Source organism: Pelodiscus sinensis, chromosome 4 (genome assembly GCF_049634645.1).
Source record: "Pelodiscus sinensis isolate JC-2024 chromosome 4, ASM4963464v1, whole genome shotgun sequence".
Taxonomy (NCBI): Eukaryota; Metazoa; Chordata; order Testudines; family Trionychidae; genus Pelodiscus; species Pelodiscus sinensis.
Window position 1 is genome coordinate 78,560,764 of NC_134714.1, and position 25,570 is coordinate 78,586,333.

General features: G+C 38.8%; 1 long non-coding RNA gene across 6 annotated transcripts in view; it reads right to left on the minus strand.

Moving 5' to 3' along the window:
• LOC112546024 (uncharacterized) overlaps positions 1-25,570 on the minus strand; it is a 103,423-nt gene that overhangs the window by 61,382 nt on the left and 16,471 nt on the right. For 5 of the 6 annotated variants that reach the window (XR_012903519.1, XR_012903517.1, XR_003089634.2 and 2 more), the window contains exon 2: positions 4,825-5,044. This is a non-coding gene — a long non-coding RNA (uncharacterized LOC112546024). Of the gene's footprint in view, positions 1-4,824; positions 5,045-6,726; positions 6,837-25,570 lie in introns of all 6 variants that reach the window. The other variant, XR_012903520.1, reaches the window with a different exon arrangement.

Here is a 25,570-nt window from a genome sequence, read left to right on the forward strand (position 1 = left end):
TACAGTCATAACTCCAGGGATGGGTAACGTGGGATACGTAAAGGAAAATAGATTTTCTCCAAACTGATGAAAATTAGGGCTAGGTAGATAAGAATGGAAATTAAGATATGATTAAGAATAATTCCCACCTGAATAGAATATTGCATACTTAGCTATATGAGGATGTCACTTTCCTATGAAACATCTATGTCAAAGGGCAGACACCCAATTAGATATCCTAATTGTCTAGTCCTATATGGCTATGTCTACATAAGAAAAACATCTATTTCAGTGTTAATAAGATATCAGGACAGAAGAATCTACTTAAACATGGTCTCCACTGAACACAGCTGAATCAGAACTGAAAACATTTTAGCTTCGAAAAAGTCTCTTTCAAAAAAGATCATCTAGACTGCAAGCGGAACTTTCAAAAAAGCAGTCTGGATGCTCTCTTTCGAAAATGCCCTGTTTGCAGTCAAGAACGCCTTTTTTTGAAAGAGCACTTTCGAAAAAAGGCGTTCTTCCTTGTGAAATTAGGTTTACTGCCATCCAAAGAAAAGCCGCGTTCTTTCGATTTAATTTCGAAAGAACGTGGCTGCAGTCTAGACGCAGGTGAAGTTTTTTTGAAAAAAGGCTACTTTTTTCGAAAAACCCCCTGAGTCTGGACACAGCCCATATTCCTTAGGCTATGTCTAAACTACAGAATTTTTTGGGGAAAACAGCCTTTTTTCTAAAAAAAACTTCACTTACACCCACATTGCAATTGCATTCTTAAAAAAAAAAAAAAAACCCCAAAAATCCGAAAGAACAGAAGGGTGTTCCCGACATTGGTAAACCTCTTTCTAGGAGGAAGAAGCCTTTTTCTGATAGAGCTCTTTCAAAAAAGGCATGTGTGGACGGGGAAGAGGGAGTTTTTTCAAAAGACGACGAAAGAGGAAAAAGCACAAGTGTCCTGTTGGCCACTCTGTCCATAGTAATCACAGCTTAAATGTGAGATAGCATCCATTCAGTGTGGATCTTTGAAAAAGCACATTGCTTTTTTGATGTGCTTTGGAATTGTGAACGCTCTCTTTTTCAAGAAGTTTTTTCAGAAGATCTCTTCCGGAAAAGCTTCTTCTGAAAGAAGCCTGCAGTCTAGACGTAGCCATAATGATGCAGAAAAGGGTGATGAAAGAATGAAGTAGTAAAGTTTACAGATATACATTTATTTGAGGAGCATAGTTCTAAAATGCAGCAATAGTCAAAATGTTAGGATTGTTTGAAAAGGGATAATTAAGACGAGAAAACATCATTAACTCCTCTATATAGTGCCCACACTTTGACTATTATGCCAGTACTGAATGCTTTATACCGGAAAGGATATAGCTGGAAATGGTTCAAAGAGGAGCAACAAATATGATCAAAGTTAGGGAATGGCTTTCTTTCATAAAATGAGAAACTAAACTGATTAGAGTTGTTCATCTTGAAGAGAGACTGCAAACGGGGGATACCACAGAGGTCTATAAAGTCAGGAGTGGTGTGAAAACAGTGAATGCAGAAGATTTATTTTTGCTTTCACATAACTGAAAAACCAAGGGTCACCTTATGAAATTAATCAGCAGCACCTTAGCACAATTTAGAAGAAGTACACTTTGAACCAACACACAAATAACCGGTAGAATCTGTTGTCAGGGGATGTTGTGAAGTCCAAAAATATAACGAGGTGCAAAGAAGAACTGAATAAATTAATTGAGGGTAGGTCCATCAATGGATATTATCCAAAATGATCAGAGATTAAAATGCCTGCTCTAGGCGACTCCTTAATCTCCGATTGCTGAAAGCTGCAAGTGGAAGATAGGGATGGGTCACTCCATAATTGCCTTATTCTATACAGTTTCCTTGAAGCTCCTCTTTGAGGGAGCCACTGCTGAAGGCAAGATACTAGACAAGAAGAACCCCATCTGACCCAGTATGGCAGCTCTTATGCTCTTAATTTAAATGTGGCTTTGAATGCAGAAAGATTGAAAGCTCAGGTTCTAAAGTTCTAAAGTCAGTGAGAGTTGTCTATGTTGATACTCCACCTTAGAGGCACTGGGCCAAGATTTTAAACAACAACATCGTTTATATGCTTAAAGATGACAATAGGGGCCCATTGGAGTTTTCAAGTCTGACATTCAATGCCTAGCTTATTTTTAAAGGCATTTAGATATCTAAACACTATGTCCTGAGGTCTGTGGTGGGCTTTTTGAAAAATAACATGCATGCAAGCTCAGTTTCTGATTGCCAGGACACTAATTCATGTTAAAAGTTTCAGGTATCATATCACTAATGTAAGATATTAAATTATTATTGCCTCTAAACAATAGATGCATGTTATGCCTAGTGATGCCTTCAAATCACTTCACAGTAATTAACAGGTGTAAATTGTTGCTTGATGGCATATGCCTCCCACAGTTCAGCCCTTTGCTGGCTACATACTGCTTCTAAATTAGTCAGCCTCACCTTAATGCAGTATCTAAAATATGTTAATTTTGTACATTTTACAACCAGATAGGGAAATAACAGTGAATGTCTCCAAGCATTATGTGTATTTCTGTGAGATTCTGACAGCCTTGCACTATTTCTAACTGAGCATGCTTCTCTTTACTTCAGGGTTTGTGTCAATTAAAGGGATCTACTATACTGACTTAAATTAGTATCTGACGCCTTAACTGTAAAATCAAAGGATATTATGAGACATAGAAAATCATAAATATGCCTCCTGTTCTTTATCTGGAAGTATAACAGGAAACTGCACAGAGTAAGAGAAGTCTATGGATTTCTCAATCTATAGACTTAGGTCTGATTTTTTTTAATTGCTTTGAAATGCTCATAAATCTTTACTGATGTTTCCGGTTGAGATTGAAAAGACAAAAAAGAAGCCCTTGAGTTTTAGGTATTCAGATACATGTATTGGAGCACAGCTGGGAAAATAGTATTTCTGAGTCCTTTGGTTAGATGAGAATATTCGGTTTCATGGGATTTCCGTCCTTCCCCCGCATTCTAATCTTGGAGATCATCTTTCGTCCAAGGAGCCCATTGTACACATTATAAACATTCATTTTAACATCCCACCACCTTTGTGAAACAAAGTATTATTATATGGCTTCTAAGCTCTAAAAAGATTTAAAGAACATTGAAGTTGCATGACTTGCCCAAGGTCCTAGCAAATTAGCAGCAAAGCCAGAAATAGAATTCAAGAGTCCGTTCAATGGTCCAAACATCATGCCCCCCTGCTTTAACTAGTAGACCATATTTCTCCATAATTGCTAATCCACATAAACGGTTAAAAAAAAGTAAGGGGGGGGGACCTAAAGGGATTTTTTTTTGCCATTTATTTTTTGAATTTAAAATATGCATCAACTTGCTGAAAACAAAAAAAAAATACTGATTTTATTAATTAGCACTAATAAAATAAATGCACCCTATGCTGGCAATAAACACAGTCTATATATGTAAGATATTTATATGGCCTCCCTTACCCTAGCAGCTGAACATCTTGCAATCTTTAACATATTTCATAGATGTAAGGCCAGAGCATCCATTAGAGCATCACCTAATAATCTAACATCCTGCGTAACACAGGCCTTAGCTTTTATGCTGGCATCTGCTAAGTTAACCTACCTTGAAGAAAAGTTTGTGTGTAAATATCAGACTATTTGTAATAAGGCAGTTGGACACATTCCCAATATTTTAAATCGGTCCTGGTCCTGGTGAGTTTTCCTGCTGCTTTATTAGATATGGTCTGAAAAATTTTCACGGATAAATTTTCTTTTTTCCTTCAAGATGGTCTAACTCTTTTGAGAGCAATTTTTGAGTTCCCTTGATTTAGTGGGATGCATATGTTTATTTTTCTTTTGCATACACAAGAGGAAACCTGGGCCAGAGTACGCGGGTAAATTTTTCAGTCATTCTCCAATAAATTATATATTTAAGTACATTAAGCACCTCATCTTATCTCCTATATTAAGTATTTCATTTCAGCTGCTATTATTTGCGAGCTAGTGAAGACGGAGCATGCCTCTATAACTGCAGAAGAGCAGTTATTAGTTACTACTCTCTCTAGGTTCCCCATTCTAGTGAAACATTGTATTTATGACTCACTGTCTCCTTTCTCCTTCTAATGCAGTACCAATTATCAGTGGACATTGTGCAGTTTAATAATGAATTAGCTAGAAAAGAGTAACCTAGACAAAGCACTTAAAGCTCCTTAGCAAGACAGAGTTAAACTGTTGATCTAAATGAGGTCAAAGATATTCAATTAGGGATCTGAAATCCTCTTAGGAGCATTCTGCCTGCCTATAAAGAAGCTTTGTTTAGTCAGATCAGAGTGTTAATGTACTACTGAATTGTTTAAACAGTTAACTTAAATAATTTATTTAGAAATACATATAATTCTTCCTGCTTCCATCTCTTTTTTATAATGATACAGCTTAAGGTCAATGGCCAATATTAATCATTAGTCTTTTCCTAACTCCCTCCAACAGAAGTCCATAATATGTTGTGTCCTAGTTTTGCTGGTAACAATTTCATCTCTCTCAGTTGAATAGTCACTAGTTCAAAAGTTACAAAAAACATTGGTTCAACATTTCCATGCCGGCACATCCGTAACTGCAAGAAGAAGGTCAACGTGTTATTTTCTAAAACACCCACTTGAGCTCAGTAGCAACACACTATTCTGAGTTTCCTTCTTGCATGCACATAGTATTCCGGTATTTATTTTACTTACTTGCATGCACATAGTAGTTCTGGTATTTATTTTACACACACACACACACACACACACACACAAACACACACACACACACACACACACACACGACTTACCTGGCATTGCTTGGGTCCTTAACTAAAAAGAGTTTTGTTTCTCTCCATTCAAATCATTGTTATGGGATGTAGTCAGGGATGTGGGGTCCAGGATGCAGGCTGTCCCAGGGAGAGAGAAGAACCCCAGCCCTCTCTTACACCAGCTTGGATCCAGGTAGAGAAGCTCCTGTCCATAGCCATTGCAGTGAGCATAGATAAGGGAGGGGTGCTGGTCCCCAAGCTGGGGATAGACAGACACAAAAACAGATAAACTCTCTAAAATATATAGTAGATAGCTGTCCCTTTCTCCACCCTGCCCCCTTTTGGCCCAATGGGGTTTGAGTTGTCACAGTCTCCATCTGTTGCCCCTTGCTGCCCCCACCCCTCATTGTCATTCTGCAGTATACCTCCCTCCTACTAGATCCTCCCTTTCCATTTTATAAGAAAGGATCTAGTTCTAGGCACATTCTGTTTTCTTGGTGCAACCAAACCCTGACCTTGCTTTAAGTTAGGATAAGAGGAAGCAGCATACTGAATTCAGTGGTCCTAGGTCTTATCGTTTAGGAGGAGTTCTCGAACAGACAGATAGATGGACAAACTCTGAAATATATGGTAGATTTTTTTTCAGTCCTCTTCTTCATTTGTGCCTTTGTCTTATTCCCTATATCTGTTTCTACTACATCTCCCTGCACCCTTACACCTTTTTCCATATTCAGCTTCAAAGAGAAATTATTCAAATACTTATTTTAATTGCTGTGGAACTGTAATTGTTTAATACCCAAGCCATTCATGTCATATATGCATAACTAGATGCCTGACCAGACCCTCAAGTACATTGGAGCTACTCTTATAGGGTATGTCTACACTACCCCGCTAGTTCGAACTAGCGGGGTAATGTAGGCATACCGCACTTGCAAATGAAGCCCGGGATTTGAATTTCCCGGGCTTCATTTGCATAAGCCGGCCGGCGCCATTTTTAAATGCCGGCTTGTTCGAACCCCGTGCCGCGCGGCTACACGCGGCACGGGCTAGATAGTTCGAACTAGCAAGCCGTTCCGAACTATCTGTACGCCTCGTTTGCAAGTGCGGTATGCCTACATTACCACCCTAGTTCGAACTAGCGGGGTAGTGTAGACATACCCATACTTAATATCAGGGATACAAGAAAGGCTTTCCATCACCCTTCTCTCTACTTGGTCTCTACTGGAGACCAAGTTAGACTAGCAGCCCAGATTGTGCCCCTTTGTTGGGCTCCCTAGGGGCATTACGATAGCATGTATTACCACAATTCATGGTGTTATGGCCCCAAGAGTCCTACCCACAGCACTATAGAGGAACTTGAAAGAGCAGATGAAAATATTGCTTGGAGATTTAGATTGCTCTGTGCCAGGTGGATGTGGCTGGCCAGTTTTTAGTGCAGAGACCTCACCAAAGGGAGAGCTTTGGATCTGTACCCTGAAAAGGGCAAGAATCTTGATGTGATTTCTGCTTCATTTCCAGCCCCAGAAAATTTTTCCCTACTGACTGTCAACCAGGGTTGGGGGCAGAGCATGATATGGATTCAATGATCTATTTTTTTGGCATATCTGATTTTTGCAGGTATAATTTGATTATACACAATGATGGGTACATTAGGTAAGAAGAGAGGGAGGAAAAATGTATTTGGTTGATTTTCATCACATTTGATATCAAACGTCTGCTTTTCGTAAAGATACCTAATAATATTATTGGGCACTACAATATGAAGGATAAAGTATTCATAATTATTATTCATGTGAAACTCCTTATAACATCATAGGAAGATCAATGTGTAAAACGAAGGAGTTGATATGACCATACAAACACATTGCTTCCTCGTCTAAATATGTCCTCATTTTTTCAGTATGTTATGAATAAGGATTCCTTATGCAATAACATTCTCACCTCTCAAACGGTATCATATGCTGATCTCCAACTGAAAAATATCAGTTTGACATTGGCACTAGGTTTTTACTTTACAGGTTTCAGAACTTGCCTTTTCTTTTGCCATCTCACTATGGAGAAAATAGGACCTTGTCAAGGACTTTTTGCAACCTTTCTTAAATAAATATAGATGCATTAATCAAATATCCTCATTCTTTTTTCAAGTCCATACATAAGAAAACTCTTCAGGCACAGATTATCAAATAGATTTTCTAATCCTTTCAGCCTCTTCTGCATCCTTTGAAGATTTTTTTTTTTTTTTAAAGAAATGTGGTACCCAGCACTGGACAAAATTTTGTATGCTTTGCTTGACAAAATACTTTATATATATAAAGATTGTCTATTTTGATCCATTGCTAATCTCCTTCATTTAAAATTAGTTAGCTTTAAATTTGTTATCCTTTAAAATAAACACTCATTAATTCCATTCTGTATTTATTTAAGAAGTATATCTTGGTGGTCAAAGCTGAAGGCTAGCTGTCAGAGTTCATGTTTTCTTTTCTCAACTCTGCCACTAGTTTACAAAGTTTAATTTCTCTAGACTTCAGTAAAACCACTTATAAAATGTATTTACCATATAGTGATTACTGAAAAAAAATCAGTAATTATTTGCATTTTAAATGTAATTATTAGAACAATCTCTAAAAGGGAGACCCTGGGTCAAATACTGAAGAATATTCACAGAAACAAATTATGACTTTTTAATCAGGAATATGTACATCAAATACTTGATTCCAGGATATTCTCACAGAGACATATGTCCTGTGTACCAAATGAAATTATATAAATCTGATTATAGAATACTTACATTGAACTGTTCAAAAATAATATACATACTGGAACTTATTCACAAAAGTTACCTGGTATATGTTTTAATGAAAACAAAACTTAAGAAAATCATAGCCTTTTAATAGCCATTAGATAAACTATGTAGTTATTAAGAAACACTTATTCACCTAAATGTCATTGAATTCATATAATTTATTAATATATATTTATTTTGTCATCTGCAATGCAAAAATATAAATGCTAAATAACCTGACCGTCCATTTTTGTGCTAGCAAGAACATAAAAGATATGAGAACTATTGTGAATTCCTTCCATGCTTATGAGCATGTATAATTTTATTTGTAGTAGTAGAACTGATTGAAAAAGGTACATCTGTTTTATGAAGAAAACGAAAGAAACTAATATATTCCTTTGTACTTGACTGGTCAGTGTTATTTTTTTAATTTCCTCAAAGACAATTTTCCAACTGGATATTGTGAACAGTGTCTGGAAAAACAAAACAAAACAAAACCAACTTTATTTTACCTTAGTGGGAAGAATATGCTCCTTGTTTTATTCCCTTCAGATTTTTCTACAGGGGAGTAGGGAATGTTAAAAAATGGGGTGGGGAGGGGGAAAATATGTTTTCTTTTTCACAATATTAAAATTATTTTTAAAAAATATTTTGACTAAACTGAAACATTTGTCTCTATTTTGTTGTTATGGTCAAAAAAGCATCTCCAGAAGACTGAATGAAAGCTAATGTTGTTCCAGTATTGAAAAAGGACAAAAAGGATGACCCAGCTAATTATTGAAAGATAATGGAGCAGCCAATATGAGACTCATACATAAAGAATTAAAGGGGGGAGTGATAGTATATTTCATGTATCAGAGGGGTGTCCGTGTTAGTCTGAATCTGCAAAAAGTGACGAGGACTCCCGTGGCACCTTATAGATTAACAGATTTATTAGAGCATAAGCTTTCATGGGCAAAGACCCACTTTGTCAGATGCATTGAGTGTGGGGAGAACAGTTTCCTTGCAGACATATAAAGATTGTGTCCATATACCCTGATACTGAAATCTATCTTAAATTTTGTTCTTTTCCACGGGAATTGGACAAAAACGTCTCATCCCAGGGAAATTCTAAATAAGGTAAGGGAAGTAGAACAGTGAGGGTCGTCAGCTGGCTTTACAGACTGGCTCCCCTCCCTGAGAAAATACATGAAAACACATGAAAATAAAAGAATTGTAACAACAAGGGTTGGAGAAGAGTTGCTGGACCCACATCAGAAAGGACAGCTCTGGCCTGAAAAGGACTTTACTTGAAATAAGAACTAGGTGACAAATTATGAATTGTAACGACTTCTCTTGGTGTATAATTTAATTTTGCTTCGTAACTAAAAATGATAGCATACAGATCAAAGTAAAACACTTACACCCTACTTTTTAAACTTAATAAAATCACTTTTGTTTATTAATAAATCCAGTTTAAAAATTGTTATGAGGGGGAGGCACAGGGGACAGCTATGCATATCTCTCTTTCGTTGATAAAGGGGATGAACGACTGCATAAAAGAGCAAGCTCATAAAAGTAAGGTGCATTTATCTGAGTTTCTAGTCTGTCAAATCCTTTTGAAACAAAAAACAGGACTATATAGCATTTTAAAAACTAACAAGATAGTTTATTAGGTGATGAGCTTTCATGGGCCAGACCCACTTCCTCAGATCAAATTGTGGAAGAAAATAGGCATGACCATAGGTACCAAAGGGATACAATCAAAAAAGCGAACACATATAAAAAGGACACTTTTTTGATTGTATCCCTTTGGAATATATGGTCATGCCTATTTTCTTCCACAATTTGATCTGAGGAAGTGGGTCTGGCCCATGAAAGCTCATCATCTAATAAACCATCTTGTTAATCTTTAAAGTGCTACATAGTCCTGTTTTTTTGTTTCAGCTAGACTAGACTAACACAGCTACATCTCTATTACAAATCCTTTTGACTGAGTCTTCTGAGAGCTGAGCTGATCTCAGTGTCTGTGTTGCTCTGCTGTGGGCTATGATCTTCAACCCTGTGACTTCACTGTGTGGGTCCAGCAGCAATGTGTGAGGGTGGAACAAGGGATCACTAGACCCCGCACATGCCATTTAAAAGAGAGGCTAGGAGACAGTGCCTCTGGATACCCTGGGGGTGGGGGGAGAGAGGGAAAGGACTAGTAGGGTGGCCTGCTGCCCACAGCAGGGGTCACACCCCCGAACACTGGTGGCATTAGGGGTAAGTGGAACAATATGGCTCTAGCTCACTCTGATCCCCTGGCTCCCAGTCAGATCACTTGTGGGAGGTGGCAGAACTGCCTCCCCGCCCACTCACTGGTAGGAAGCAGAGTGACACGGCTGAGATCTGGGGAAGTGGAGCAGGATGGGGGCCAAGTTGCTCTGCTCCCCCCACTCAATCACTCCTACCACACACACAAAGCTCTTGATTCCAGGTGGCCTGACCTTTACTGCCAGAGGTTAATCCCCCCAGGCTGCATTGCTTGAAGGAGGGAACTTAGGGGAAGAAGAAGGATGGTGGAGGATCAGGAGTCGGCAGGTGGGCTCAGTAGTATTTTCAGCGCATCAAATGATAGTTTTGAAGGGGATCTCTGTCACTGAACTTATCAAAAGGCCATAATATACTTAATGCCAAATAACATGGCTTTATGGAAAATATATTCTATTTAACTAATTTACTTTGGATTAAGAAACTAGAAATGTATAAAATTAACATGTCACAAATTACGTGGATTAAAAACTGGCTAACTGGTAAGTCTCAAAATGTAATCAGGTGAACACGAGTTCACAGTAAAACCCATAAATCTTTTTCAAAGTCACTGCTTTCCAGGAAAGAGTGCACCAACCTATAAGTATGACCTACTGTCTTTATTCCCAGATGTATTTATTCACATTTAGTCATATTAAAACCGATATTGTTTGCTTGAGTCCACCTTACTGAGCGATCTAGATTGCTCTGTCTCAACAACCTGTTCTCTTCCTTTTATTACCATTCTCCCATTATTTTTATCACCTCCACACTTTATCAGCTGAACATGAGCTGGCAGTGTATCACCATGGGCCCCAGGCTAATGCTACTCATATGCATAAGCAGCGGAACGGTGAATAGGAATAATGAGGTTATTTTATGGTGCTACCCCTGCATGAATGTTGATAAATTGAAGAAGGATCAGAAAAAAATCATGAGAATGATTAAAAGATTAGAAAACATGCTGTACAGTGAAAGATTCAAGGAGCTCACTCAATTTAGCTTAACAAAAATAAGGTTAAATAAAGAGTGATTTGTTTGAATTTATAAGCATATAGGAAAGCAATATTTAGTGTTGGGCTCTTCATTCTAGCCAAGAAAAGTACAATGCAGTCCAATGAGTAGAAGTTGAAATTAATTTTTCCTAATGTCAAACCTTTCTAACTGTCAGGGTGGTTAAACACTGGAATAAGTTGCCTAGGGAGGTTGTGAAATCTCTATCTCTTGAGATATTTAAGAGCAGGTTAGATAGACATCCATCAGTGTGGTCTAGATGTTACTGGGTCCTGCCATGAGGGCAGGGGACTGAACTCGACCTCTTGAGATCCCTTCCAGTTCTAGTATTTTATGATTCTATGATGCTAGACAATTAGATTGGAAATAATCCATACATTTTCCAGTGGAACAATTTATAACAAAGTATGGGTGATTCTCCATCACTGATTATTTTTAAACCAAAATTGGATCTTTTGGTGGAAGATATATTCTAGAGATTATTCTGAGGCATCGTAGCCTATATTATGCAGAAGGCCAGACCAGATGACCACAATGGTTCCTTCTGACCTTGGCATCTGTGAATCTATCCAAACAAATTTGGATAGAACAAAATGATGACATATTATATATCCGAATGCTATTTACCAATAATATTTTCTAACCATGTGTAGTTGAATTCTTTTTATCATCTTCTTATCTGTAAGGCTTCAGGGCTCACACATGGAGAGAAGGATCACACAGCCACCCTGTACACTTCTCTCACACAGGTAGGGTGACTGATTGATCTGTCTCTTCATGGCCAGCACTCTCCACCCTCCTTTCCTGACTGGGCCCCAAGGACATACTCATCTCTCCTGGAACCTGAGTTATGTCTTCCTGATGCAACACATGGGAAGACACGCACTACTCAGGAAGGAGTAGTGGGGCTGAGGAGCATGAAGAGGCATAGAAGGGAGAGGACAGGAAGAGGGGGAACATGTAAAGGACTGATGGTAGGGCAGCAAAGGCGGCAAGTTGTTGGCTGAATCTGTCACCTACTCACACTCACCAGTCATTGGTGCTCCAAGTGCACAGTCACTACTGTGTAGCCCAAGGTCCAGTGTGTTTCAGCAGCAGCCCTGGGAACTACAAGTTGTGGACTACAAACTGTGGCATGTTGGGAGAACTTCTTGGTTCCTACCAGGATGTGCCCTCTGCCCCCAGCAGGGTCTCAGCAAGGACTGTGCTAGAAGCAGCACACAGGCAGCATGCTGAGAGAAGGGGCTGCTGAACAGTTTTCCTGTTCTATGTTTTTTACAGAATAAAGCCTGTTCCTGGTGATTTGTCGGAGTGGGTCTGGTCTGAGGTGCACTCACACATACACAACACAGAGCACACCAAGTAGCCTCAGGCCAACCCCCCTCTCTCCTCTCCAGTGGTGTAAGAAGTCACAAACTTCCCCTATTCTGAATAACCTCACACTGGGCTAGCCAACAGGAGGGGTTACACCTGGATGGAAATGAGACATGGGGCAGGGCCCTGCTGGCCAACAGCTGGCATGCAGCAGGGAGGTGGCCAGCCCTACATGCTGCAGGTTTGCCAGGCCACCAGCAGGGACCTGGCCAGCAGAAAGTCACTCTAGTACTGAGGGGAGGGAGACAGAAAATATGGGACAATTTGCCCATTTTTAAGAAAAAGTCAGAACACTTGCAGAAGGACTTAAATATGGCACTGTTCCATTAAAAGTGAGAAATCGTGTCACCTTATAGATAACTAATAAAAGGTTTTGAAAAGGGAGAATGGATCTTTAATATTGCTGTGTTTATTTAATGTAAAAGCAATTTCTACAGAAAGATAGAAATGTTGTCAATAAGCAAAATGTCCTGCATTTCAATTTCAGCTTTTTGAATGTGATACTTGACTTTTAAATCCCATTCTCCAGACTTCTTTCCATTTCCTGTTTCTGCTTACATCCCACTGACATTCAGAAAATAGTTCACTTTCTAAAAAGGCTATGAAAAGAGAAAAAAAGGACAGTCTGAATTGTTGATAGTTAACAAGGAATATTATCCTAGTATCTCAAAGGGGTCTTTATTCTAAACGAGTGAGAACATACCAACATGGGATATATGTCTAGACTAGCAGTTAATAGCCTAAATACTGCTATTACAGCTAGTTAGTCAAGCGAAAGAAAAATAGTCCATATGGAATGCCTCTCTGCAAAGACTGACAATACTTTTGGGAATTTATGTAAGTTATCAGATTGTTGTCATATTTGCAAATAAACAGAATTATTTTTATAATAATTCAGCAGCGGGTGATATTTATTTCAGCTGGAGATCTTAAGCTCTAAGGCTGAGCAGTGACTATATAAATATAAACACAGACAACGACACAGATTTCCTCTTTGTGTCGCAGGAGCACACACAGTATCTCTGCCAGCAACACAATTTCCTTTATTAATAGTGACCTTATGAGCCTTTGGCATTTTCTTTCAGTTTGATGAAGAGAGGTTCTCATCCTGGACTGCATGAAAAAGGTGCATCAGTAATAGCTGGGCACACCCATTGTGATTGAATGCACCCCTGTGCACTCTACACAATATTGCAATAACCTTTGTACAAAATATTCCTTGGGAGATATGATTTGAAACTGATAATTTCTTGACCAGTAACATAATGAAATGTATTGTGGTGTGGCACTATTATATGTGAAGTTATAAACATAAGCTGAAATTAGGCCTGAAATGTGTTTCCTACACAAGACTGGGTAAACCAGTTTCTCAGAAGCAAAAGACAAGCTCATTCCTCTAGCCAGCAGTCATGAAAGTTGATGGGCATTATGTGGCAAGGAAGGAGTGAGAAAATAGATCTGCATCTTAGCAAACAACAGCATGAAATGTCTTTTACCACTGGACTTTTTGTCTCCAAGCTCACACAGAGAATTAACTTTATCTAGGGGTAAATCTTAGGAAAATGCATTTCAAAGTGTGAGTGAAGTGTAAAGCAAAAACATCCCAACTTCCCTAGCCATGTCCCTTTCTTTTACATGAGCAGATAAAAAAAACTGTTAGACTTTGGAAGCACATTTTGGGCTGAGAGTTTGATCAGCAATGTTACTGGAAACATGTGATAAGGGTCTTTATCCTGAACCAACTCTAGTTTGTTACATTTTAGTACTATGAATAGTTTTATTTCTCTGGTAACCATTTCTGACTAAAGAATAAAACACGTTTTTTTAATGTAACTACAAGGAGATAGGTTTTAACTAAGCACAAGTATTAGGCATTAATCAAAAATTGATCCAGTATGTTGAACTGTGTGGATAAGTCCATTCATGTCAGCAAACTGTTTTATATGGATCCCCTTACTAGACCAATGAATTGAATATACGTGGACTATCTAGATTCTAGAGCACATGTCTGGAAGGAAATCCATGACTGGGAGTGTATGGGTATCACCCTGAAAGTGGTGACAAATCCTGGAAAGAGTGTGACTCCCATAAAGTTGTCACACTGCAGCTATAGACAGTACTCAGGATGTGTTCTGTGCACTGTTTGACTGTGTTTAGGCAGGAAAGCATTGTGAAAAATCCATGTTTTCAGGGCAGGATGCCACAGCCCTTCAGTGACCTGAACTGCACCCAGAATATCAGATCCTTTCCTTAAAATTGTCAGGTTACCCTGGGACAATCAAATGTCCTATTCTAACTCAACGAGGCTTCCTGTGACACTTAAGGCTTGTTTAGACTACGCTGAAATTCTGAAAGAGGATATGCAAATTCCCCAAGTATTTGCATATCTTCTTCCGATCTCATTTTCAAAAGCAGAACTTTCGAAAGTGAAAGTAGTCGGGATGCATTTTTTCAGCAACCACCCCCTTTTTTGAAAAGCTGCATAAACCTCATTTTTTGAGGAAGAGCAGCTTTTCGAAAAAGGAGGGGGGGTTGCTGAAAAAAAGCAGAGCTTTCGAAAGTGAGATCGGAACTGCGGTGTAGTCTAGACATAGTGTTAGGCTACGTCTAGACTGGCATGATTTTTCGCAAATGCTTTTAACGGAAAAGTTTTCCATTAAAAGCATTTGCGGAAAAGAGTGTCTAGATTGGCACAGATGCTTTTCCGCAGAAGTACTTTTTGAGGAAAAGCTTCCGTGACAATCTAGATGCGCTTTTGCGCAAAAAAGCCCTGATTGCCATTTTCGCGTTCAGGGCTTTTTTGCACAAAACAAATCTGAGCTGTCTACACTGGCTCTTTTACACAAAAGCTTTTGTGCAAAAGGACTTTTGCCTGAATGGGAGTAGCATAGTATTTCCGCAAGAAGCACTGATTTCTTACATGAGATCGTCAGTGTTCTTGTGGAAATTCAAGCTGCCTGTGTTTAGTTGGCAGCTGCTTTTGCGGAAAAACATGCCAGTCTAGACACAGCCATAGAGGCTAACAGGTTTATTAGGACATAAGTTTTCATGGGTAAAATCTGCATTATCAGATGAATTGGAGTGGAAGTTTCAGAAACAGGAGTATCTTTTAGACCACTTTATCCATCTACTGAAAGTTAATTAAGTAATGGGTAACTGATATCTATACAGCACTCTGAAACTACGCTATGTTATTGATTCGATTCCAACCACACAATTGAATCTACATGGAAAGTACTTTATTCCTGAGTAGAGTCCCAAGAGAAATCAACAAGGCTTTTCAGATGTCCAAGAGTTTACCTTGTTGATACAATTATGAGACCGGGGCCTAAGAATTATTATGATTATCTTCTATAAAAAGCCTAATTTTTGCCAAACTCAGTGAGTGCATATGGCTCTAGCTGCAGTCACTGTTGTTCCAGAGGATCTGCACACCAGCTGTGGTATCCCATAATCTCATTTCCATGAAATGGAATATCACAGAACTGTGTAATCCCCACATCCACACCAGCAGAGAGATATGGGGGAGGGGGGGGGGGAAATACCTGCAGACTAGGAAAAACACTAAGGCCAGTTGGATGAGCTAAAAGAGCAGGTGTAATAGTCTCTTCAACAGGCTCCTTTGGACCTGAGGTTGCAATAGTAAAAACTGAATAGGTCCACTGCCCTACTTCAGCCTTCCCTATCCCCTAAGAACTCTCCAGGACACAGCCAGTGGGTGCCCTGTGTGGAGTCATGGTAACTAAAGTCATAGTGTGTTTTGTCTTTTGAGGATGCACAGGAGAAGGCTTATACAAGAAGCCTCTCCCCATTCTACACTTGCCCTTCAAATGTAGAGCATAATAGCAGTCCCCATTAATAGAGATTACTTGCTCTTTGCTCCATAAAGGGGTGACAACAGATTAAGCCAGGCCCACCCACACTATACTAGCCCCCAAAATGGAGCCAGTGAAAAGTGATAGGGAATAATTTGATCTAATCTATTATCATATCAGGAGAGACTGTTCCCTATCACAGAAATGTGCTTAAATTGCCTAACTGAACCAATAGTGTTGAAAAACTCCCTGTACTGAACACGATAATTCTAAAAAAACTATAAAACAATCTTTCTTGCTATACAGAACATCAATTCTTACTTATTTATGGAATACAAACTTAATGGTCGGTTGATTTTGTTCATTTATCAGTTAAGTTGATACCCTTGTTTTTTTGTGATTATAGTATTAGTCATGTGTATAAGTCTGGATTGCAAAACAAAGTAGTTTGTCACAAAGCCTTTACAGGTGTGTATAAATTCACATTTGCCACACAGCCTGCACCTATTTCAATAGTAAAAATGTCAGCATTCAAAAATCTCAAACATTCAGAACCTGGCTTTTGCCACAAGTCTGTTGCTGCAACCAGAACCTACAGAAGTGTGTACACATTGGCTGTGTCTACATTGGCACCCTTTTCCGGAAAAGGGATGCTAATGAGACAAGTCGGAATTGCAAATGCCGTGGGGGATTTAAATATCCCCTGCGGCATTTGCATGAACATGGCTGCCGCTTTTTTCTGGCTTTGGGCTTTGCCGGAGAAAAGCGCCAGTCTAGACAGGATCTTTTGGAAAATAAAGCCTTTTCCGGAAGATCCCTTATTCCTGATTTTAAGAGGACTGGCGCTTTTCTCCGGCAAAGCCCCGAGCTGGAAAAAAGCGGCAGCCATGTTCATGCAAATGCCGCGGGGATATTTAAATCCTCCGCGGCATTTGCAATTCTGAAGTGTCTCATTAGCAACCCTTTTCCGGAAAAGGGTGCCAATGAAGAAACAGCCATAAAAATTAATGTATTTGGGATAAAAAAAACCTTGCATATATTCCTTTACCTCAAAAATGCTGAGACGGAATTTTATTCTTGTTTGGATCTGGAGAACTTTTGTCTAAACTAATCATCTCATTCCTCTTCACACGTATTTACTGTCCTTCCAAAAGTCAAGCACAAATTGCTTGGGTACAACTGACAGAAGGGATGCCTTAGTTTTTGCCTGATGAGCTAAGTTTTGGCTTAGTACTGATTAGATTTTTTGGAAAGAAATCATTAAAAAAGAATGAGAATCAATTTGGTCCTTCATTATTTCAAGTACCTAGAGTTTGCTGCATATGAATCCACTGGAAAAGGATTTAAAGAAAATTCTTTCTGCTCTGCATGGATATTAAAGAACCCTTGACTCATTTCTTAAGGGAACAAGTTTGTGTGAAGTTTCCAAAATTTCTTCTTTTGTGTGGTGTTCGTCACAAAAAGTGACTGACTTTTTCCTGAAAATGTGACAGTATTTTGATACAAGGATCCCAAACTAGTCTATACTATATACATATAATATACTGTATTACTGCCTACAGCAACTCATGAGAAACTTGTATTGCAGCACAGATAATTTAAACTCTGCCTCTGCTGTCACATGGCAAGCACATGATGAAACATGTGTGGGGGGGAGAGTTGTCATTCAGTTCAGTAGAATGCACTGATGTGTGCATGTACTCACACACATACACACTGAGGGAAGCAGAGCTGGCATAGAACCATAGGTTATTGTTACGTAGTTTTCCAACAGCACTTTCAGAACATAGCCTAAAATGACTGATAGCTTATATTAAGAAACTGAGCACACAACCTCCCACTATGCTTAATGGCTTGGACCTTTGCTGTTGAATCACTCCTTAAATTACTAACCACAAAAAATGGGTGAGGTCTTATAAACACATTTTTCAAACAAATACAGTTGTAGGAGAGTCAGTGTATTCCTGATGTTTACACAATAACCACCTTCCTCTTTATTGGCATTCACATCTTTGCCATTAATACAGAGAACCATAGAACAATAATATTCCTTGTCCAATACAGTTGCCACTAACAGTTAAAAGCCTCTTCATTTACTCAAAGGTAGCCTTTTTATAGAAGTCTAGCTTTACCACCATCCTGTTCATCAACTGCTGGATGGAAAATAGACGGATTCATTACATACCTCTCCATCTTAGTGGAAGTTAATCTTTGGTTTGGTATGTCACTCTACAAAGAAATAAGTCCCTTTGCTATTTCTAAAAAGAAAAAAAAAAGTGTGGAATTCAAACAAAGCACATCTCTACTTTTAAAGTGGTGATTCACTGGGAAAGTTCATATTGGCAGATCTGAGGGGAAAAAAGGATGCAAACAGACAACTGTGAGCTATTGAATTGAACAATGGGCTAGAAATTGGGAGATACAAGTTTTATGCTAGGTCTGTTGCTGGGCAGAATGCTTAGGCTCAAGTTTCCAAGTTTCCAAAAATGACACTCATTAGAGTATCTTAATTATGCAGAACAACAAAAACTAAATTAAATATTTAGTCATTTAGGGTTATAAGAGTAACCACAAATTCCCTTGAAGTAAAATATGGCCCTTACCCACTCTGTGATCCCCTTATGAAATGCGGATATTGAGGTTTTCTACCTTTATAAAGCACTTTGTAATCTTTCCATATAGAATGCCCATGCATGATAATGTCGTGCCTTATTTTGCAATGTACTGTTGCTTGGTTTTCATCTTCCCAGAATAAGCTATAAGCATTGCTACTGTAGTAAGAATATTGATACTCTTACCCTTCAGGGACTCAAAAAATCTGACTCCAGCTAGTGTCTTTACATTAAGCATAGAGAAATCTATTTGGATATTACAAGAATTAACCTAAACATTTGGCCAAATTTGGAGATAAATCCCAAACTGTTAAGGGGGCAGAAAAAAGTTGAACTTAATTAATTAGTATTAATAATAATTTTTTCGTTAACCAAAAATGTACTGACAGATCTGAAACTAGAAGCGGTACAGATGTTTCATGAAAACCTGCTTTCATAGGAACTTCCAGGCTAATTTGTAAGGCCACAGAAGATTAAATCAGTTATCTTTTAATTTTAATCAAAATTTTTCAGAGACTAGCAGATACTCTTTTGACTGGATTTCAGGTATCTTAACAGTTTAAAATTATCAGAAAGCCTATATTAGTATCTGTTATAACTGAAGACAGAGGAGTTAGATGCACACATGATAAAGTACATTTTACTTTTATTACTAAACTATAAAAAGGAAAACATAAAATCTTTGGGTCATAAAAGTTATGTAACTGTTATTCTCTTATTTCTCCTGCTGTATTCAGGATTTTTTCAGATTTCATTTATACCTATCTTAAGGATACCTAGCTGGATATAAGGTGGAAAGTTTTAGATGTTTCTCAGCTAGACTTAATATTTAAAGAGTATGAGGCAATATCCAATCTCTGTCCAACTGTAATGCCAGGTACATAAAGATTCAGCTAGCTACAGATATAGGACATCTTCAAGTATTGGTCTTCTGCAGTTCTTAAATCTGGCTTGACAAGTTTGGTCCCCCCCCACCCCATAATAATTTGGTAAGGTATAATGTTCATGGCTTTCTCCATTTCAGTCCAGTTCTTGCATTCATCAGGAACAGGAGACTTCTCTAGATGTCCTAACTAGGGCTGTCAAGCGATTAAAAAAATTAATTGCAATTAATCGTGTGTGCCTCCTCCTTTGAAACATGGTGGCGTTTCAACGTGGCAGCGCTGCATGGAGCCCGAGATCAGCTAGAGTCCCCAGCTGACCCCGGGCTCCATGCAGCACTGCCCCTTTGAAGCACCAGGGCAGCATTTCCAAGGGGCAGCACAAGGTAGGGAAGTTAAAGACTAGTCAGTCGACTAGTGAACTAGTAGATTCCCCTCCCCTGCTTTGCTGCCTCTATCAGATAGAGGCAGCAAAGGGGGGAGGGGAGAAGGGGTACTTCTAAGTAGCAGCACCAAACAGTTGCCCCAAGGCAGTGTTTCAAATCTGCAGCTATGAAGCCCGGGTTCACCTAGGGACTCCCCAGCTGATCTTGGGCTCTGTGCAGTATTTCCCCAGAACCTGGGGTCAGCTGGGAGCCCCTGGGCTCCATAGCTGCACCTTTAAAACACCACTTCTGGCATTTCAAAGGGGCAGCTGCTGTGGAGGCTGGGGTCAGCTGGGGGCAACCAGCTGATCCTGGGCTCCCCGTGGCAGCAGAACCCAGGGTCAGCTTCTTGGGAAATGCCGTGCAGATCCTGGGATCAGCTGGGGAGTCCCCAGCTGACCCTGGGCTCCACTGCCCCTTTGAAACATGCAGAGGTGGCATTTCTAAGGATAGCCGCTGCACAGCTGATCCCTAGCTCAGCAGTGAGGTGACTGCCCCTTTGAAACACCACCTCTGAGCATTTCAAAGGGGCATGGAGCCTGGGGTCACCTGGTAACTCCCCAGATGACCCCAGGCTCTGCATTGTGCTGCTCCTTTCAAGCGCTGCAGTGGCACTTCAAAAGGGAAGCGCAGCATTAACGCCCGCGATTAACGCATTAAAAAAATTAACACGTTAATCCTGGACCGCCTGAATCGCAGGCATTCATGCGTGTCAATTGACAGCCATACTCCTAACTAATCCTTCAAGCAAAGAGGTGTCTTTCCATCACATAATTGATTCTGCTGAGTTATTACTCCTAGGATTTTGTTGAATAAATTTTTGAAAGAATTTTTATTTTTAGCTTCAGCATTCACTCTTTGCAGACATATACTTATCGGCCCAGTTGCTGAATTATATCTGTTGCTTTCAGCCTCCAAGTCTCCTTCCTCACTCAGTTACTCTATGTTTTTCTGCATCCTTCTAGGAATTTTTCCTGCATCTTCCCCAAAACGTTTCCCCTGGTTGTCTCAGAAATCTAGCTTTTCTCTTTCAGTCTTCACCACAGAAAATTGATTCAGAACCAATAAGGTGAACAAGATAGAAGTAAACTATATTTAAGAACATTTTACTGAATCATTCATAATTTTCAGGAAAAGTGAGTGCTTCTCTTACATGAATTAGTTCAATCTACATCTGTAGTTATGCCAATTTCTGCTAATATAATTTAAAAAATCATATTTAAAACTCACTCTACAATTTTAACACTTCTTTTACCACTGTTATTAAGCATACACGCTGACAAGTTTGCAGGGATCTCTATATATGGATCCTTATGCATTTGAACCAATTTTAAACCCTGTATGTAATGAAAATGGAAACCCTGAAACACTTCCAGCATCCCCAGTTCCATGTTCCTCAGCACTCTCCATTTACAAATTGTTCCAACAGGCTTGTGTAGATCTTCATAATTAGCAGGATCTAGCTCTCAATTTAGAAAGCCAAATTTGCAATCGAGCTGAATATCCTGATGACAATTAAAAATATTAATTCCATTAGAGGATTTCATAATTTCTTGGTTTTATTACAGGAATATGTGCATTGTCAAAAATTCCTTTGCTCTTTTCTTCTCTGGGCATTACAAGCTACATGATAAAGGTGGACAGAAAGCTGACAAGGCCTGTTGCCACCTTGTCTTCATGTTCAGGACATATTTGTATGGTGGAACATAAGTGGCAGATTGGAGCATGTAAACTATGTTTCCCTTTAAATTCAGTTTCTGAAGTGTCAAATGCCAGATTACTAGTAGATAACATGTCAGTCATCCATGAGGCGATATTAAAAAAAAAAATACTGAAAGCCCTCCTTTTTAGAAAATATTGAAGTACCCCAAGTTCAAATAAAACTGTATTATGCAATAGAAACAGATATGGTAAAATGTGTTTATTGCCCTCATATTATCCTTTATGGATTTTTATTGACATTATTGTAATGCCTGCTGGCATCCATTAACATTGGGGCTTTATAGCATAAGGCACTATCCAAATGAAGAATAAGAGATGGCTGTTCCCCTGAAGATTGTACAACCTAATTGTGACCACAGGAAGCAAGTGAGCATAACTAACTTGGGAGTAATGAAGGATAGATGAAGAATGTGCACTGTTGGATGGTTTTCAGTTAAATTGGAATGATCAGAGCATACATAAACAATAAGATAAATATCATTCATAAGTGTCTATTTGCCATCTATTTAGTTGATATCAGTGGATGATTTCCTGTACTTTGGATGTAATTCAATTTGAGTAAATGTGAATTTAAGCACCAATTCAGAGATGGTTCTCAACATATAAAGGTAGCAAGAGAGAAAACATGAAGGTGGTTGAGAAAGATGTGTTCGATGGGGCCTGTCATTGTTGGCAAAGTGGAGTGGTTAGGTTGCTAGTCTAATAAGGTCCAACAGCAAATAAGAAAGAAAGACCGACCTTCAGCTTTCTGAATTACATCTCTGAAATTCAGTTGTTGTTTCTGGGACTTCTCAGAAAAAAAATTATGTATCTAGAACAAGATTTGTATCTCTATCTAGACAGAGGTACAATTTTCAGCCAGCCAATAGTGACTTGTTTTTGCCAGATGTTCCAGCTAAAAAAAAAAAAAAAAAAAAAAGTTCTGAGGGCATCAGACTTCTTTTATTCAGTTTCCAACAGGCACTACAGCTTGTTTTTTTTTTCTTGCTGATAGGACCAAGTTAGAGAGTTTCCTTTGTCTCTGGTGAAGACTTGAAATAGTCCTATGAAATGTTCTCATTTCAAAAGTTTTTGTCGACCAATCAACAGACAGTGGCTGTGTCTAAACTGCATCCCTTTTCCGTAAAAGGGATGCAAATTAGACACATCGCAATTGCAAATGAAGCGGGGATTTAAATCCTCCCTGTTTCATTAGCATAAAAATGGCTGCCGCTTTTTTCCGTCTCGGAGCTTTGCTGGAAAAAAGCGCCAGTCTAGACGCGGATCTTTCAGAAAATAAAGCCTTTTCCGAAAGATCCCTTATTCCTCTTAAAATAAGGAATAAGGGATCTTTCAGAAAAGGCTTTATTTTACGAAAGATCCACGTCTAGACTGGCGCTTTTTTCTGGCAAAGTCCGAGACGGAAAAAAGCGGCAGCCATTTTTATGCAAATGAAGTGGGGGGATTTAAATCCCCGCTTCATTTGCAATTGCGATGTGTCTAATTTGCATCCCTTTTATGGAAAAGGGATGCAGTCTAGACACAGCTAGTTTGTACTTCTTATGCATATTCGAAGTGACCGAAACAGAATATTAGCAGAGTTCCTTATGTTATGTTTCCACTAGACAAAGAAAGCAATCTTTTAGGTTTGTGGAAGAAAACATTGCCCTCACTCTGCATTTGTAAGCAACAAGTAGCCAGAGGCAGTTTTATTACGAGCTGCAGCAAGGGAAAAACTGGTTCGGACGGGGGGGGGGGGGGGGAGACGGTGGGGGGAGGGGAAGCCCCCCCCTCCAAGGCAGATCTTCAAATACAAGCAATTATGAAGCAGTTTATATACTGTCCATTAGATATAATAACAATAACAATTAGTCTCCTTCCCATTACAAACACCAATGGCTAACAGTTATTTTAGTTCCACCCAGATGCTCCTTATCTCAAGGTTCCTGCCAGAGTCAGCATTCTATCCTTATCTCCATAGGGAGGCAAGAGGCAAAGGAAGCATCTAATTACAGATCTCGCGTTGTCAAGCCACAGACTTAGCCTGACTCTTGCTCTCTTGTTAACAAGACCAAGATGGCTGCACACAAATTCCCTTATTCCCTTTTCCTTATTCCAGTAATTAATTTACTCTTGCTTGCCATAATGTGTTTTGTCCATAATACTCACATACAAAGCTCTTAAGCCATGCTGATTTGTAAACAATGTATTGGTGCACAAAGTTTGGGTTATTTACTTGATTCACCATCATTATGAGTCAATAGATCATAAAATACTAGGACAGAACAGTTCTGTATTAGTAACTTTTCTTTATATCAACTATAAATTTAGAATTATGAAGTTGTTAAATTTAGCGGGGCATCAAACAATTAGACAGTGTGCTTCCTTAACGTTAGAACAACATTTTGAGGTACCTTAGAGACTGTTGTTTAAAATTAAGTTTTATTTGACATATGAACTGAATGGATTACAAAAACAAATGTAAATAAGAACAAATAAAATAAAAAACATCTTTATACCTCTGCCAATTATTCAAGTAAATTGCTTTTATTGATCACATTTCTTATTTTAAAAATAATCCTGTCCAAACTACAGTAACTCTTTTTCCTACAGTTGTCTTGGCAACTGAACTTCCTCAAACTGCAGGGGACTACTGCAGAATCCTTTAAATAGCTTAACTCCATATAATTTCTTTAGTTCCATCAACAGTCTTCAGATATCAATTATATGATAAAAATATTCACTTGGCAACACTATATAAAGTATAATAACATGAGATCTACTCTATTAGTACATATTAGGAATATCTAAGCACATTATGTAAAAGAAAAAAATGTTACTTCATGACAATTTCATAGCATCTGTGGCTATCTTATCTAGCCACCTGTTCTAATGCAGTCTAAGTCCTCTCTTTAAACTGCAGAAGCAGTATGTTGCCTGACATATTTCAGATATTTTGGCCTACAGTCAGGCCCCAAACCATGTTTATAAAAAACATTCATAAATTCCACACTTTATTATCTCTTTGTCACAGTATAATGCTTCAAATATTGTTGACCACTTGGAATATAGCAATCTTGTGCATCCACACTGCACTGGTATTTCAAGATAACTAGCATGATTTTGAAATAATGTGAGCATCTAAACAGCCAGTCCATTATTATTTTGAAATAATGAAAGGCTTATTCCGATATCTGTAAACCTCAGTCTACTAGGAATAACGCCTATTACAAAATAGCTATTTCGAAATAAGACATGTGTAGACGCTCCACTGCTGCTATTTCAAAATGACCCTGGTGAGGGGCTATTCTAAATTATTCCTCCCAAGTTCCTCCTGGGGCCCTGAATCAAGATAGCACAGTGTGTATTAGGGAAGCCTGTCTTGGACTAATTTTGAGGCTTTCCTCCAGTGTAGATGTGCTATTTTGAAATAAGCTATTTCAGTATAACTATTCCAGAATACCTTATTTCAAAACAGCTGTGCAGCATAGACGAACCCCTAGGGCTTATCTATATTACACTAAAGTGTTGAAGGAGGATATGCAAATTCCACGGGGATTTGCATATCTTCTTCTGATCTCACTTTTGAAAGCGGAGCTTAGATGTGGCTTTTTTGACGAACCCCCCCCCCCCCCCCCCCACTTCTCAAAAAGCCGCTCTTCCTCAAAAAATGTCCACTGTTATCATATCTGCTCTCGAAAGTGAGATCAAAATAATTATGCAAATTCCTGGGTAATTTGCATATCCTCTTTCGACACTTTAGCTTAGTCTAGATAAGCCCTTAGTGTCTATCTTTCTAGGAAAGTAAGACCTTACCCTTCACAGTGGAAAAGTTGAGGGAAATCAGCATCATGTAGGATAGCCTCACCAATGTGCAATGGAACTCTGAAATCTTTTACTTTGTATAATA